Genomic DNA, 16,366 nt, shown 5'->3' with positions numbered 1-16,366 from the left:
TAGTTTAGTCAACCCAGTATTTCCCGGTATATCCATGTGGCAGGCAGAATGTCATAAAAGCCGGAGTTGAGAATTAAGTGCCAGTGCCCAGCACCGAAACCACCGGCTCAAATTAAGCACTGGCATGGGCACCACCTTGGCTGGGTGTTAGTGCCAAGTCCATCTCGATGTCATGTGCCGTTGAGATCGCGGGATTGGGCCAGTACTAGGATGAAATTGAGGCTGATGCCTAGTTGATGCAGAATGAGATCTCTGGGAATCATTGACTGACATCCTTGAATGAGTTGCGCAGGTGCTTCTTTAGGTTAATCGTCCTCAGTGCAGGTGCTGGAGAACTCGCGTAGGTAGGCGTAGAAGTTACCTATGGATTCCCCTTTCTCGTTGGTGCGCTTGGCGCAATTTGAACCATTCAAGGTATGGGTAGAGGTGGGGGGTCGAGGTGGGTATTCAGACCTATGACTGCCACATCGTAAACATTGTCTGCATCTGTCCCGGGGAGGTGCTTGAAGAACTTGTATATTTGCTTCCCTGGAAAGTGTAGCAACAATGACCTCTTAACCACTCCACCAGCCTCTCTGGTTGCTTAAGGCGGATGACCTACGTTTTCCATCTTGGCATAGCGGTGGCAGGGTCAGTAAACTCACTGAACGGGCATTGACTGGGTTGTGTGAGGGAGCTGCAGGTGCTGGGGCTTGTCCTTCCCCCTGTGCTGCATTGGCATCGTCTGCCATATTGCGAGGTCTATCTCACCTGGTGGCACCTGGGCGCTGGCGTGTGAATGCCTTAGGCTTCTGGCGAAGGGTGTCAGCAGGTGCTGTGCCCGCCCTGATGCGGAGGGCCACTTCAGCTATGCTTTATCCAGGTGTGGGGGCCCGCTGCAGGGACAGGGTGGCTGGCAGCCTGTTTATCTTATACCCTGGTATTGCAGTAATTTGTCCTTCTTTTCATTTTACACAGTTTCAAAGTGTCCTCCATGCCCCTCCTTAAACACAGGGAGGCAGTCACAGTGCTGGTTTGGGCCCTGTATGATGTCAGGCCATGGGATGGGCCTTGCTGAAGGGAGATGCGATGGTGCACGGGGCACAGTGCCTGCCGCGAGCAGAGTGCGGTCACAGGGCGTGGGTGCGCCCACATAGGCTGCAGGCAGAGTACTCAGAGGAGCTGTGAGGCAGTATTTCTTCTGCGGCGTCTTACCGCCTGCTTCAGTCCTGCAGAGGAAGAGTGCAGGGCGAGAGCACCTTCATTGCCAGTATGGTGTAGCCGCGCCCACCTGTAGGGGCTACATGCGTAAATCTTGGGGCTCATTGGTCTCCTTGAAAGGGCCAAATGGCTCACCACAGGCTTCATCTCGAATGATGGGCCACTTAAATTGGGCCGTAATTGTAAACTAGAGGGAGAAAAAGGAATCTGGCGCTCAGGGCACAGTACACCAAAATATAAACAGTATTATTATTAGTGCAGTGCTAAAAAGAAAAGGGGCGTCTTCCCTGCACCCTCTAACACATGGCTAAGAAAGGTAAGAAGCAATCTCTCATCACACACAATAGTGCTTAAGCACATATGAGTCTTCAGTCGTCCTTTTTGTTCTCCAGTTCTTTCTTTAATTGTTTTTTTTTTATTCCTCTGCCAGCCTGCCAGCCAAAACGTGTTTCGTTTATGTGTGTGTCACACAACGACTTCCTCAGGGCTGGAAATCAAATTAGAAACCCGTCTTACGTAGTGTATACAAAATCAGGGCATTGTGTTCACTGTCCATGCCAATCAATTTTGTCAAGTTTACATTGGTGCAGTTATTGGTGGAAAAGTGTTTCTTAATATTTTGAGAGTGGTTCTCACCGCAAACAGTTTTCATGTTACATGCTTAGGTGCGTTATGTAGATTGCCACGACAACCTAGTCAGTGATCAATTTTAGGATTTAGCAAGTATGCCATATTCCCAGATAGTCATGCACAGAATCAACAGTCAATCTGTGAGAATGTGTTTTATATTAGTATTACCAAAAGCTAACCCAGTGTCTAGTGACACAGAAATCCAGTGATCATCACTCTTCTGTAATTCGCAGTTGCACTCTAGGAGGTAGAAAAGAGAAAAAGTCCTGTGAGCTCTTGCTCGCCCCTTTAAGGGCAAAACTGTAAAGTTGCCATGAATACCATGTTCACGTACCTGAGGTCAATTTAGTGTATCCTCAGATTGAATAAACAGTTTTTTGTATGTATAGCTGCCATAAGACAATAGGTCCAATTGTCTCTCCACCCATCAAATCCTGTCACCTGCAATGTGATAAGATAAACCATCCTGCACTATCTGGTCGGCCCAATCCCCTTCCAGAATCTGATCGGAAATCTCAATCAAATACGTCGTAGTGCCATCCTAACCCCCATGTCCTTAGTATCTTACCTGTGTACAGGCGTGAGGCTCCATATTGTAAGTCTCTATAATGCGCCTGTCCAGTGTTCTCAATGGGCGCCATCTTGTGCATCCCTTAAATGTAAGAGCGTCTTAATGTCTCTTTGAGAGTACAGAGCAGACAAGCTGAGGCCTCTAATTAGTTACACCAACTTAGACTGTATTATAAAGCATAATAGTTCCTTCGTTAACCTGTCAGTCCGTCTGACAGTGTTCTTCATCGTCCCAGCATGTGTGAATTTGGGACTGTATTAATAACTGCATCTACATTGACCCGTGTACAGGCAAGAGGCTCTGTAGTCTCGGCACTGTGCTTATCCGGCGTTCTTAATGGGTGCCGTCTTGTGTGTCCCTTAAGCATAGGAGCGTCTTCATGCCTCTTTGAAATAGAGAGTGGACAAGCTTATCCATTGTCAAATACAAATGTGGAACTGTATTAATAATTATATCTACATCAACGTTAAGAGAGTGTGTATTAGGGAATAATACATTTTGTTCCATTATTTGTCTCCATCCGGATGTATTCCGTATGCATCGTAGACACACTGATGCCTCTAATCGGTTCCGACATCATAAGCTTGTCAGTATTCATGACTATTTATTCGTCCTCAGGTTGTATCACCAATCCGGCACAATATGTAAAAGAACTATGTAACTAAATATGTTAATATTAAAGGAATATTGTCAAATGCGATAGCCCATTTAGAATTATTCTCCAATTTGGACACAGGCATTATGTCCTAAGAGTTTGTTAATATATAGTGTGATGCCAGGTTTAACCTAGTTTGAATTGTGCGATTGTTATAATCACCAATCTGTGCAAAATGTCTTATTCTCTTCTTTGAACTCAGATCCTCATACTGAGTATGTAGTGGCAAGCGATTACAATTTTCAATATCTTGGTATAAATTTCAATATCTTGGTACAAAAGGTCATATATATGTTGCACAGTGTGTAGCAGTTTCTTAGCACAGATATTCACACACCTACTAATTAATGTCATTATGCGTTTGTTCTATAATTTATACAATTTAGTGAAAAGCCAGGGTCATCTATGTACAGTAAATACTTATCAAAAATATGATGTGCTATATTATATACCTTCAGCTTCAGCTTTAACCCCCTCAGACACGTGCAGATACTTTTTAAATATTTGGTGGCTGTATTAGTCACCTAAAAAGTACTGTAATTCCTGGTCCACATTGAGACCATATTCCACAGTCTGAAGTTTCATGATCCACATGGCTTTTCTTCTTCTCAAGGACAGTTCCCTGTTATCACCCCTGGGGTCTTTGGGCACAGGATCGATTCCATAGAACACTAAGTTCCTATGCGATCCTTGTTATTGACATTCATTATTATGTACTGCCACCTGGTATCTTACGTCACCTGTTTTTACATCTCTCATGTACTCTCCCACTCTGTCTTTAAGAGCGCCTATTGTGCTTCCTACATACAAGCGGTCTCACTTGCATACAATGACATATACCACAAACTTTGTTTAGCAAGGGATGTTCATGTGTATGCTATATTCAACCATATTTCTGTCTCTGAAGGCTTTGGTCTTATCCTTGGCCCACCTGCACAAAGCACAATTTCTACATTTCTAAAACCCATGTATAAGTTTTGTGAACCAAGTTTCTTGCAGTTGCTGCTTGGCGTAACTTGGGCTTAGTAAAGCCTTCAATGTGCGACCTCTACGGAATGTGATCCCTGGTCTGGGTGGTACAAAATCCTCCAACAGCTTATCGGCCCGAGTAGGTGCCAATGTCTTTTCAGATATTTGTGGTACGACAGTCCATTATAGTCAGTAATATGATGTATGTAATACAATGTAAGATTTGTTTCTAATTTGATTTCCAGCCCTGAGGAAGTCGTTGGGTGACACACACACAGACTAAACACTTAAATTGGGCAAATGGTGCCGTGGGCAAAATGGCACCAAGTGCAATTTGAGCTCTGTGCATGATAAGCTGTAACCGCCACAAATATTATTTGCACCCATTTTAGCACCCCTTATGTAGATTATCTCTCTGAACCACATCTCTTACTATTGTTTATAACAAAAATCGAGGTCAGTGAACTCTGAAATCAATGATACCACAGATTTAGCTCTGCCCACAAAGATTTATCCATTAAATAAATGTTCACAAACAAGACATCTCCACCTTGCCTGTACCAAAGTGTGATCTGAATGAAATATCTAGATGAATGGACAACATAGACACTTTCCTGGAGGAAAAAAAAAACAACACAGCACAACGCATAAAAAAGAAAATCTGCTCCTGCTTCCCCTATCTCAAACTGTGTTATAATTGTAGGTCTCCCCAATCTTCACTCAAAGTCTTTGATTGGATACCATAGGAGCTGTCTGCCATCTTGAAGTGGGAAGTAGGTAGTAGAGCTCTCTCGTGGAGGACATTTCAACCGTTTAATTGAACCAAATGTGTAGCTACACAAATGGTAATTTTATTCTGGAGCATTAATGTGATGGACAGCCGACTTTGAAACTCAGGGCCAGATGTAAAGTTCGGAAGACGAGTTACTCTGTCACAAATGTGACGGATATCCCGTTCACCGTAAAGGGTTGCCACCTGACTGTTTTTTTACCGGCACCGCAGTTATTATGATATCCGGCCACACAAAAATATGCAAAATAATCTAAAGCCAGTATTTTTAGCCTTTCTCTGTACATACATCAAATATAAATATCATATATCAAGCACTTTAAATGTGTTCCAGAGCTTCGTTAATGAGCCCTGACTTCTAATTAAAGTAAACAAAGACAGAAAAGTCATATTACAATAGAGTATATACAATTGTGTGTACAGTTCTATTTAGTATCACATCCAGGCCTTTGTAGACTCTTAAAAAAAAGCAAATGACCGGTAGTTTTCTCTTGCAAACGTGGCAACCCTACAGCCGGTTTCCACGTTCTATTGGATATAATGCACTTGTAATACGATGGATGGGATATCCGTCAGGTTTGTGACAGAGTAGCCTGTCCACCGAACTCTAAATCAGGCCTTGAATTAGCTATTTATCGCCCTTGCAGTGGAGCAACGACGAGGACTGCGGTATTGATGAGGTGGGTGGAAGGCCAGGAGGTAGACATTAGCTCAGAGTGTAAGTTCCTAATGACAATGTATACATCTTGACAAAATTCTGCACACACCCTTTCAGACACTATAATAAAAGCAGTGGCGGAAGGTAATTTTGCAAGGGGGTGGGCGGGGCCACACTTATACACATTTACTCATACCCATGCATTCACACATGCGCACACACACACACACAACACTCACTCACAAATACACATACATTCATACATACACCCATGCACACACCAAACATAAAAAACACATAAACTGTACCTTCACTGTAGAGAGAGAAGCCTTGTAGGTCCCAGGAGGGTTGGGACTGCTACCTTCACTCATTGGCTGAACCAAGGTCAGCCAATGAGGGAAGGCAGCAGTTCCTCACTTGCCACAGAGTGGGATGGGGTCAGTGAGAATGCAGACCCCACCTCACTCAATGACGAAGTGTCACTGATTGACACTCGGCACTGGGCGCCTCAGGGCTTAAAACTGAAGCGCCCACGTCAGAGGCAATCAAAGAGGCTCCCCCTCATCACAAGAGAAAGGGCTTCGAGGCACTTTTGCCAGGCTGAGGAGATCAAGTCCCCAGGGATGTGAAATCCTCAACCTGGCAAAGTTCAGCTCAGGCAGCCAGGGCATGCAGATTTTACACATGTCTAGCTCCTGGCTGCCTGATCTGAACAAGAAGAATGTCTGTCAGGCGTACCTTTATTCAGCCTGACAGACAATCTTTTTGCCCAGGAAAAAGGTGGGGGGTATGGCCCCTCAGCTCATATGGTCAGGCCACTGCTTATTAAAAGCAGACAATTTCTACACATGAAAAACAGCTAGTTGGTGGTGACATGACGTATTCACTGCACATCTGTCCCATGCATGAAGTGCACACATACATCACACACAGCCACATACACCTCCATAGAAAGCTGCACATGGAATGCATACAAATAATCTCAACACACACAAACTGCATACGCATAATGACCAGATAATGCGCATACCGGGATCAGACAAACATCTCTACACATGCAACCTATACATACCTGTAAACAAGAACCAAGCCTGATCAGTATATGTATGCAGTGCATAAAATATACCTACTCCTGCTGCACTGTTTAAATTTGCTTCCAAATAAGCTGCGCATACAACACACACTGCAGATCAATCTCTCTCTCCCACAACACACTCCATTTTGCTTGATTAAGAAAGTACTTTGCCATTATTTCTTAAAGGTCCCTTTCAAAGAAATGCTAATCAATATGCTCTCATAATGAACTGAAACAGAACGCAAATTGATGGCTCAATCAGGAAATATTAATCAAGCTGACTCGCAAAAGCCATTCACAATCTCCTAAACAACCAGCAAAGCTAAGAGGCAGAAGAGAAGCAGCAAACACTCCCTGACAAACCAAGACACAGAGGGGCATATTTACAAGGGGACAGCGCCACCAGAGTGTCACTTTTAGTGACGTTCTAGAATGTCACTTTTAGTGACGTTCTGGTGGCGCTATGCCCATCTCCATATTTACAAAGTGATACTAAGCCACTTTGAGTAGCTTAACGCTGCCTTGTAAATACAGCCCCCTTTACACGCATCATTTTGCGTTGAAGGGAAGTGCAATGGGTGCTTGCTGTGGGCGTTCCACCGCAACACCCATTGCAATTTGATGCTGCCCCAGATTTACAAGGATGTGTAAATCTGGGACAGCGCCAAAAACTAAAGCTATGTAATAGCAGGCGTTAGATTGGCGCAATGAGGAGAAATACTTGTATTTCTCCTCGTTTTTGCTCTTTCTATGTGTGCTGCATTCTGCATTCTGCAGCACACATAGAAAGAGCTAAACGCCATGAATGATTGTTTATGTGCAGGCAGGTGTACCTTCCTGCACATAAAAAATCATTAAGTAATGACGATTTGCTACTTCTATGCGTGGTGTGGATTGCAGCACACATAGAAGTAACAATTCACCATTATTGATTGTTTATGTGCAGGAAGTGACACATTCCTGCATATAAACAATCACTCCCTGCAACACAGGCACCATTGCACGATGGTGCAAGGGTGCCTTCGTTGGCACTAAGCAGCTATTTTTAGTGCCAGCGGTAGGGAAAACCCAGGGGTGCGGCATATTGTTGTAAATACGGTGCATCTCTGCTTTTTGAAAATGGCGGGGTGCCGTGCTGCCAAGTTTGGCACAACTCTGCTCTCTGCCATTTCCTTGGATATATGCCCCTTAGAGTCATCTAACCATAGTATTTGATCAAACCTAAAAGGAAACTTCACAATCACATCGAATGGACATTGCAAAAGTGTTCAAGTACAAGCTATAGTTGTATAAGGGTGGGCTGAGGTTGAAGTGTGACCTTCAAACCATAGTAAAAGGCATATGCCATGCCTCTTTTTATTCGTTTCTTTCAGTCACTTCTGAGCACTGAAGCTAAAGTCTGTACATAGAGTAGTGGGTGGCGCTGTAGTCCGGTCATTGAAAGATAGGCCTGAATCTGTTTCAGTGGCTACTCATTAAGATGTGGACTTTAGTTGCAAGGGAAGCAGAACAATCTAGTTTACAGACCGTTCCCAACCCCAAAGTAGTCAGGTTCTGCCCTAAGGCTTTTATTCAATGAGTTCAACAAACTGATTTCTTAGACTCCCAGAAATCTGACTTTATGTTTGTTCCATTTCAAGACTTCGATAAGATTCAGTCTGATTGTGGCACACAGTACAGGTTTCTGTTGGGTACATAGTGGTGTGCTGTTTATGTTTTTTTATAGGATCATGGTCTTCTACCCTTGTAAGTTTTACGTACAATGTCAGCAACTTTACACTTTATTGTTTATTCCATGTGAAGCCAGTAGTGTGTGTTAAAGCTGGTTTTACGTGGTTGCAACTCTGGAGGTACAAGGCACCTTATGTCTGCTTGCTTTAGAAGCCTTTGTCGTTTGTAGATGAGTTTTGCAGGGAGCCTTGTTTCAATTACATCACAGTGGTTATGAAACCTCTTGTCACCTCCACACAGTGGTCAGTACTGAGGAGTCTCTCGTAGGACTAAGGCCTGATTACCACTTAGGCATACTTACCGCCAGCTTGCTGCGCTGGCGGCCCAAAAACGCTGCCAAGCTGGCGGCATCCCGAGCGCTGTATTACGAGTCTCCCACAGGGCTGGCGGTGTGGGAGCAGCGGAGTCATGGCAGTAGCATGCCTCAGCCCTGGAAATGAGCCAGAAGCCAATGCCGGCCATGCTGCAGTGCCTCCAGCCAGTCGGGCGTACTGTTTCCTTGCATTCTGTTGTGCAAGTGAAACATTGCACGCACCCGACCTGATGGCATTGGACATTAGCACCAGCTACATTACACATGGGAACATTCGCCCTCGAGTCATTACTTCAGCTCTTTACCTGCCTTTCTGCGGACTCTCCCATGGCGATGTCCCCGCTAGGAACAGGATGGCGGAAAGGCAGGTCGTGGTTGGGCTGGTGGTGAGCTGCATGGGACCGCCTCCATGGGCCACCACTGTCACCTCGGTAGCCGAAATGTCGGCCGTGGCAGCAGTCCTGAGGCTGTGTTCCCTCTCACTTCCTGATCAGGCAGTCGGACTGCCAAAGAAGTGGGCAGGAGGACCTCTAAAAAGCGACGGCAGTCCCATCCCATGGTCATCGTAATCAGGCTTTAAGCTGCAAGTAGGATTCCCTGACCACCACATGACACAGGGAACCATGAACATTTCAGGTCAGAGTGGAAAGTCTTGCTAACATCAAAATTGTGCCTTTGGCTGTAATACACTATATCACTCTTTAGTCACATTTCAGGAGAAAAGCTAACTGCAAAGTTTGAATAATATTTGTTTCAGTTGTTTCAATCTGTATGAGAACAAACTGTTGATAGATTCACAGTAACATTATAATTAGTTTTGTGGTCTGTGCAACGGACAGTTGACCGGCCAAGACAAGATATCTCCAAAGGTCACGCAGCTGTGGACCTCCTTCTTGTGATGCCTCAGAAAGACAACATGGACAGCTTATCATCAAATGTTATTTTGATTGGTTCCCGTCTCCCGGCAACTGTAGGGAGGCGTACTTTGCTTCAGAAAGTGTTTTGATTTGTGCTTGTTAGTCAGCAGCAGACCACTCCTGTCCATCTTTGAAGGTAGATTCCCCTCTGCCTCTCTTCAGACCATTTACCTCTGTTCACTGAGTTTAACCTTCGAGCAAATCTCTTTTCCCCTTGTCTGACTGAACCTTCGTTTGGTTCTGCTCTTATAGGCTTTACTTGCAAACACCTGCTGTTTGATTACCACAATTCTTCTTGACACTTTAATTTAGCTTCAAGGAAGTTCCCTAAAAGGGAAATGAATCTTGTTCAATTTGCATATGTCTATCTTTAAATAATCTGTCTTTGCATTTGCTATTTTGACCTGCTTTGGATTGTATCAAGTTTTTCTGTAACCAGGTGATTATAGATTTATGACTAATCTGACTAAATTGAGTTGGTAATTTTGCTAATCTGCTGATAAACCTTTATGGGTTGCAAAAGCACTACTTTGTCGTTGCTGTGGGGCAACATGTGCTTCACTGTCACTGATATATTGTTGAACTGTTGATATTAAGCCTGAATTAGACACAAAGATCCATCCATTTGAGCGTAGCCTTGTACCTGGATTTGCATTGAATACTTTTTATGGTGCAAACCCCATCCCTGGCTTCACAAGATGTTTTGCGTACGAAGATGGCCACAGAGAAGGAGCAGCATCGGACTGCTCCCAGGGTAAAGGATCACTTTTGGCATAAATCCCTGAGTAACCCCAACACCGCGCCGCCGCCCGAGCTGGAAAGGTTGGGAGGGAAAGAGTACCAACAACAGTGCCTTACCTCGCAACGGAGCCCACCAATTTGGGGCAGTCTGGACCACTGTTTCTGCAGCAACTGCAGTGGCTGCAAGGACTGAGGACTTCAAGGGGATCTCGGTTGCTGCTGGAGATCACAGATTCTGCGTGCCTATTCCCGTGGGGGAACCCGAGGCCCACTAGGCTGCACTGGCTGTGGGTCCTGCGGTGAGTCCGTCAACCCGCACCACCCACCTCCCTTCCCCGTGACACCACTGATCTCCTCCCTTGCCCTGATCCTAGCCCCAGGCACAGCCCCTGCACCCAGCTTCGCTCATGTGCGGCCAGGGTCGATGCACTGCAATCCACTTACCGGCAGGCTGATGTTTTATGCAACTTCTCTTAAAGAAGTTGTCATGCAGAGTGAATGTTGGGAAAAGAGTGTTAGTACTGGGGGTCTCTAGTTGGTTGAGGTAGGTACCTTAGTCCAAATAGGGACCCTTGCTTCTAGTCAGGGAAAGGAGGGACACACTCTTAGATAACCCCTGATCACCCTCCGGTAGCTTGGCACGAGCAGCCAGGCTTATCTCCAAGGCAATGTGTAAAGTATTTGCAACCACACTCTCAGTAACACAGTGACACCACACTGATTTTATAAAAATAGCGGTATCTTTATCAAAAGAAATACGATGAGAACAAACGATAGAAATCCAACATATGTGTATTCATAATATTTCACTTTGACGGTTATTAGGCCAACAATCACTTGTAGGTTCTTGCAGTATTAATGAGCGGTTCACGATGATCTAATGCAGTCCTAATGCAATGCTATGTAGTTCGTAATACAGTTCGTAATGTAGAAATAAGACAGTCCTTAATGCAAGTACTAATGTGGTTCGTAACACAGGAATAATGCAGTTCGTAATGCAAGCATAATGCAGTTCTTAATGCAAGAATAATGCAGTTCTTAGTGCAAGAATAAGGCAGTTCGTAATGCAAGGAATAATGCTATAAGGCAATCAGCGCGGTCAGTTCGGGCACCACTAGGCCCCAACAACAGAGACAACGGTCGTAAACTTAAAGGGGCGGCCTCGGCTACTGCTGGGCAGGTATGGGCCACACGGGGACTCAGCGCGTCTAACGCGGTGCAGCTGGAGAGAGATCCGAGCACTCCCGTACTCCTCCTGCACGCCTCCCCAGGCCACACACGCTTGCGGCTCCTGACCGGAGTTCAAGTCTTACCTGGGGGGTGCGCTGCCTCGCTCTCTCTCTCTCTCTTCCCGCTCTTCAGACGTCCTGCTGGGCGGTCCAGAGGACGTTGCAGCTCCGTTGCTAGGTGACGCTGTAGCCGGACGGGTTACAGCGCTGCCTTTGTTCATGATCTTGGGCAGATTCCTCTTGGCAAACAACGATCACGATCCCTTTCACCTTGCAGCTTCCTTAGCTTCAAGAAATCCTTTAGCACGTTGCGGCTCGGGCCGGCGGCGGCGACGATCCTTACTCACAGCCTCAGTTCCGATGACGGCTCGGGTCACAAACAGCAATGCAGCAGCGTGGACGATGTTTCACGCTGCGGGGGCAATGCGGTCACGGAGCACCTCGTAAACAGCACCACAGACCACACCGCAGTCTCAGGCGTGCAAAAGCACATGCACCAAGCGTCGCTGAGACACGGTTGGAAACTTTGATATTCCTGAGTTTCCACAACAGGGGACCAGCTTTCCTCGGGCCCTTGGAGACAAGTTACTTCAGGACACAGCACACAGCAAAGTCATTTCAAGCAGGAGGACACAGCACACAGCAAAATCCCTTCTCCTCTCCTTAGTCAAATCAGCAAACTGCAGGCCAGCCCCAGAACACACAGCAAGGGCAGTCCTTCTCTTCAGTCTCTTCAGTTGTTCTTCTTTGGCAGAGGTTCCTATTGATCACAAAGTAGTTTCAATCCTTTTACAGGCTTTAGTTCAGTCTTAAGTTCAGGGGTTTCAGCTCTCACATTTATACCCCTAAATGCCTTTGAAGTCTTTGTGTTCAGGGGGCTCTGAGCCCGGTCCAAACCAGTTCAGGGTGTCTTCCTGCCAGTGCACACCCTCTTCCTTTGATAGTGAGGGTCTGGGCCTCAGACGCTCCGCAGGAGGTGGAGCCATCCTTTCGTGGCAGCAGCACAGCCCTCTTCACATCCAGGGAGCTACTCCTCTCACCACACCAAATGCAGGCAAGCCTATTGCTGTCTCATCTACTCCTCCTTGGTGTTAGGACACCTCCCCAGACCCTGTCACATCCAAACCCAGACAGTCAAAACACAACCAGGCAGAGGCACGCAGGATGGTTAGTTCCAGGACCTTCTAAAAGCGTGGTTTTGGGCATACTAAACTCCATCCCTCCATCTTATGTCGATGGGAAGATATGCTGGAAACATGTTACACAGCATTCCCCATTTTGTCCTATGGGCAAGATGGCCTTGCAACAGTGAAAAACGAAATTGGCAGTATTTCACTGTCAGGACATGGTACACACCATAGTACATGTCCTACCTTTCACAAACACTGCACCCTGTCCAGGGGAGTACCTTGGGCCTACTATAGGGGTGTCTGATGTGCATAAAAAAGGGAAGGGTAAGGCCTGGCAAGTAGGTGCACTTGTCAGGACAACAAGGCAGTTAACAAACTGCGCGCAGGCACTGCAGGGGCAGGCCTGAGATCTCTTTTTAGGGCAACCTATGTAGGTGGCACAATTAGTGCTGCAGGCCCACTAGTAGCATTTGCATTACCAGCCCTGGCACACATAGTGCACTTTATTTGGGACTTCACTAGTAAGGCAAACATACCAATTATGGACAACCAACTTCCATAACACTTTATAGAGGGAGCACTTGCACTTTGACACTGATCAGCAATGGAAAAGTGCCCAAAGTATCTAAGCCAGCAAAACGAAATCCATCACAGCATCAAAAATAGAGGAGGTAACCACGCCAAGAAATACCAGTTCTAACAATGAGGTATTGGGCTGAAGCTGCCCTTGTGTTCTGTGGCCTTGACAGTTTCATGGTGGGGCCACTGAGGATCTAGCTGCCCTCCATCTTGTTGATGTTTCTCCCCTTCCACACACGAAGGCACCTCGGCAAAATGGAGTCTTCCTACCTGACATAGAAATTAAAGTAGGACTGTCTCTCTCTGCCATCCAGCTCTTTATGGATAAAGGGGCGGCCATCTAATAACGGCTAAGGAGTACACCTCAGCCATCCCATTTCTACTCTGGCGGACTCCAGGTCCACTTTTTATTTTCCTACTTTATTAGAATTTCGGGGTCCCTCTGCCTGCTCCTTGCCCACTGGCCACCCACAAGGAAGTCTCTCAATAGTGCCTACATGGGATTCTGAAATGGACATAGGACTATGTCCTGCATTAAATCTAAATAAGGACTAAGATTCCTAGGAACCCAGTTGTCATAGGGGGCAGCCATTTTAAAAAGCAGTCTGGGCTAGGACCATCACGAATCGGTAGCGTAACCTTATGTGGTTCTGCAGCCTCACTACTCTTGTCTTGAAACTCATCTTAATACACAGCTAGTGTTTGGAGGGAGCCCTGATCTCCCGCTCTCTGAACATGGAAAATTGCCTCCCCTTTAATCGGACTACCTGTCCTTCTTTAATCTGTTTGCTACCCTCATCATGGCTCAACACACCTCTAGTTCCTCTGGCTTCCTTGCTCAGGTAGAACTGAATTATTTTAAGATTATCTTCCCCTCCAACCTGTTGAAGAAACCAGAAAAGACTTTCAAACACAATCTCCTCAAACGATGTCCTGAAACGTCTAAGGGTACCCTGGTGACAGACCTCATTTTCTACACTAACAGAAGAGCTCAGTGGAGAAGACTCTAACTTCTTTGCTACGTTCCAAACCGCTGTGCAAAACACCACACGGTTTCCGTTTAATCACACTTCCCTCTCCTGCCCTTAAGGCAGATCTGACCATTTCCCTATACAATAATGGTAACATACTCATTCAAGCCTTGAAACTGAATCTCATGCGCTTTGACAGAATATTTATGAGGATAAAAAATACACTTAATAGCAGGAATCCGGCCACTCATTATCATATCAGTCTACCCACATTTACTGCACCCTCTGTTCATACACCTCTTATTCCACGTCCCCCTCTTTACCTATTTCCCATTCTGTTATTTCCAACAGCACGGAGGATGAGCATAACGCCCACACAACTAACCCTGACAACCCTGATAATCTACCTTTGGACTCCTGTTTTACCAACTTGAGGGCCTTGCACCTAACTGCGGTTTCCAGTACTTCTCCTCTTTCCCCACACCTCCCTTACTCCTCCCCCTGTGCATCCTCCATCGCATTTGTTAAAACCACCTTGCCCGTAACTAATCCTACTCAAGGATCTTTCCCGCGCCCCCTTGCACTGGAGCCTATTTCCCTCCTTGCTAATCCTCCTCCCTTTTGGATGTCAAGGCCATTCTAAAGCGGGACTCTATCTCTCCCTGTAAGTGTGGATAAGGACATAGTTTGCCATCCAACACCCCTCTCACAAACGGGTCATACCCACTTTATCATTCTTGGCCGACCGCTGATGGCGAGAACCTCCCTTACTTTGAGTAGAAGATAGCTGACCTCAAGCAGGATCTCCTTGCTGTCAAAGATATTATGCAGACCCTTTTACAGTTCTCCATGAAGATGGAGAAGCTCTGGAATCTATACCCCTCCCGGGGGACTGATCAACCCAATCCACTAAGAGTTAATTATGGCAGTGATGAACGGTCTTCTATCATCTCCCCACCTAGCCCTAGTTGGAGATTGAGGCCTCTTCCTAACCACCATTCTAGGCCCCGTAGGTCTCAGCCTCAGTTGTCGGTTCAACTCATCATTTCGCAAAAGTTGGACCTCTTACTTCTCACTGAAACCAGGCTTAATTATGCCTCTTACCCAGTTCTCAACATCTTAATTCCTCTGGATTATTCCCTTATCAGATGAGATCGTCTTGTTAAAACATGGGGGGGGGGGGGCATTGACTGCATTCATCGTTCCAGCCTCACTATAAAACGATCTTAAAATGTATCGTTATCTGTGTGTGAGCAACTAGTCACCGAAATCTGGAACAATGGCAAGATTGTCTGTGTGCTCCACACGAATAATAATCCACCTGGTGATAATCTGCTCTTCATCGAGCAAATCATGGAGGTCATTAGCTTCTGTTCCGATTAACCCAACCATATCTTCCTCGAAGACTTTAACCTTCATTGAAATGACACAAAAGACCCTTTAGCATGCTCCTTTAAGGCTTTCCTCTCCAATCTCAATTTCACACAGGTCTGTAAGGGACCTACCCACAACAAGGGCGCCACCCTCGACCTTATCATAGCTAAAGACAATATCATACAATTGGCTGACATTCTACCCTGTGACTGGTCGGATCATCATCAAATTTCCCTCCACATCCAGGAAAAGATCACGCACAGACAGGGCCAACCACTTAAAGCTAAACAACCAACTCGTAATCTGAGAGACATCAACATGAATGTTCTAACACCCATCACCAAGAACAGGCTTCAACCACTCCCTAATAGGCCCACCTGGACGATCTCTCTGATCACTACATTAGCACTTTGGCCAATATTTTCGACACTATTGCGCCGAAGCAACTCAAAAGAATTCCAGTCAAACAATCCAAACCTTGGTTTAATGATCCCCAAAATGCTGAAAGTCACAAACTTAGGGTTTCAGAGAGGCTTTGGAGAAACTCTCCCTCCACTTAAAGCCTCTTACAGTTAAGAAAAATGAGAAGCACCCACAACAAACATGTTTGCAATGCTAAAACCAACCATTTCAGGGCTCAGCATGATGGCGCTAAAAATAGACCCAAGAAGCTCTTCGAAATCATCAAGCAACAATCTAACCACTCTTCCAACCATATCTCGACACCCATGACCTCCCTTCCTAATGGGGAGGTCTTCTCAGCACATTTCTCTTAAAAGGCAAGAAAAGTCGAACTGGAGCAGCAACCGGCCTCTCCAATTTTGCGTCCTCTG

This window comes from Triturus cristatus, chromosome 10 (genome assembly GCF_964204655.1).
Source record: "Triturus cristatus chromosome 10, aTriCri1.1, whole genome shotgun sequence".
In the NCBI taxonomy this organism is placed as follows: domain Eukaryota; kingdom Metazoa; phylum Chordata; class Amphibia; order Caudata; family Salamandridae; genus Triturus; species Triturus cristatus.
This window is presented reverse-complemented; position numbering follows the sequence as displayed.